This window comes from Meleagris gallopavo, chromosome 19 (assembly GCF_000146605.3).
Source record: "Meleagris gallopavo isolate NT-WF06-2002-E0010 breed Aviagen turkey brand Nicholas breeding stock chromosome 19, Turkey_5.1, whole genome shotgun sequence".
Classification (NCBI taxonomy): domain Eukaryota; kingdom Metazoa; phylum Chordata; class Aves; order Galliformes; family Phasianidae; genus Meleagris; species Meleagris gallopavo.
The window spans coordinates 6,510,981-6,512,063 of record NC_015029.2 but is presented as its reverse complement, the minus strand read 5'-3'; the positions used below and the strand labels follow the sequence as shown (position 1 = coordinate 6,512,063).

The 1,083-nt window shown below is 44.3% G+C and overlaps 1 protein-coding gene across 6 annotated transcripts in view; it reads left to right on the top strand.

The window, feature by feature from the left end:
* Positions 1–1,083, top strand: part of AK8 (adenylate kinase 8) — a 70,527-nt gene that overhangs the window by 39,043 nt on the left and 30,401 nt on the right. The window lies entirely within an intron of this gene.

Here is a 1,083-nt window from a genome sequence, read left to right as displayed (position 1 = left end):
AAAGGGAGGGGGTTTTATAGCCCAAATTCTGTGCTCTTCAGTAGAGCTGTTGTAAAAATAAGGAAGAAATAGGGAGCTTTGTTGAGTACCCTGGAAATGATGCATTACCTGGGTAAGAACTGTGCTTGCTGTCTGACATTTGACTGTATTCTCTCTGCAGAAGCTGAAGGAGTAAGAAGCAGTGGTGCAAATACACAATTTCCTACTAGTTTTAGAAACTTGCAGGTTAGAAACATCCCTTTGAGGCAATTCAGAGCAGCTTTTATCTTGCAGGTGGTAAACTGAGGCAGAAGACCTAAATCAGCTCGAGCCGTGCTGCAATCAGAGTGTGTTTGGGGATGGGAACCCAGGTGTGTGGATCTGACCTTGCTGTCAGCCCACTAAATCATCCCAGGGCTCACTGATGGCTTCTGCCATTAGGCAAATACGCAGAGATGCTCGAAAACACCTAAAAACACAGAGCCTGTTTTTAGAAGAGAAAAGCTTTATTTGTTGTTGGCGTGGTGGATGCAGAACTTGGACTGAATTTCCATTGCTAAACAGAAGGTGCCACTGGCAGGTAAAGCAACACAGGGCTGAGTGCTTTCCCCCATCCCTGGCTGTGAGCAGGGGGAGATCTCTGCCTCGGTAACCGAGAAAGAACGATGCGCTCCTTTCACTTCATCATACGTTTCTGAAAGTCTGAATTTGTCACACAACATCTGCTATCGTCTGATTGATGATTTGGGGTCGTACCTGCTTTAAAAATGTTGCTGTCACTTCTCTTTAAAACGTTTAAATTTTATTAAATGACAAGAAAACTCGGGAGGGAAAAAAAAAGAAAAAACAAAAAACAGGAGGCTCTACTATGTTAGGAAAAAAAAATCTAAAATGCGGCTGTTTTATTGTATTAAAATAATTTCTGTTCTTACGGGGAGTCATCCTCAGCAGCGCTGCACACCAAATGAGCAACCGCAGGCTGCATTTCTGCGTGCATTTTCCATCCGATGAGATGGTTAAATAGGCGTTCACAGCTCTTTGCAAACACCGCGGGCCGCTTTTCTCCCTTACGTTCTCTCCTTCTCTCCTTCTTTGCCGACGCAG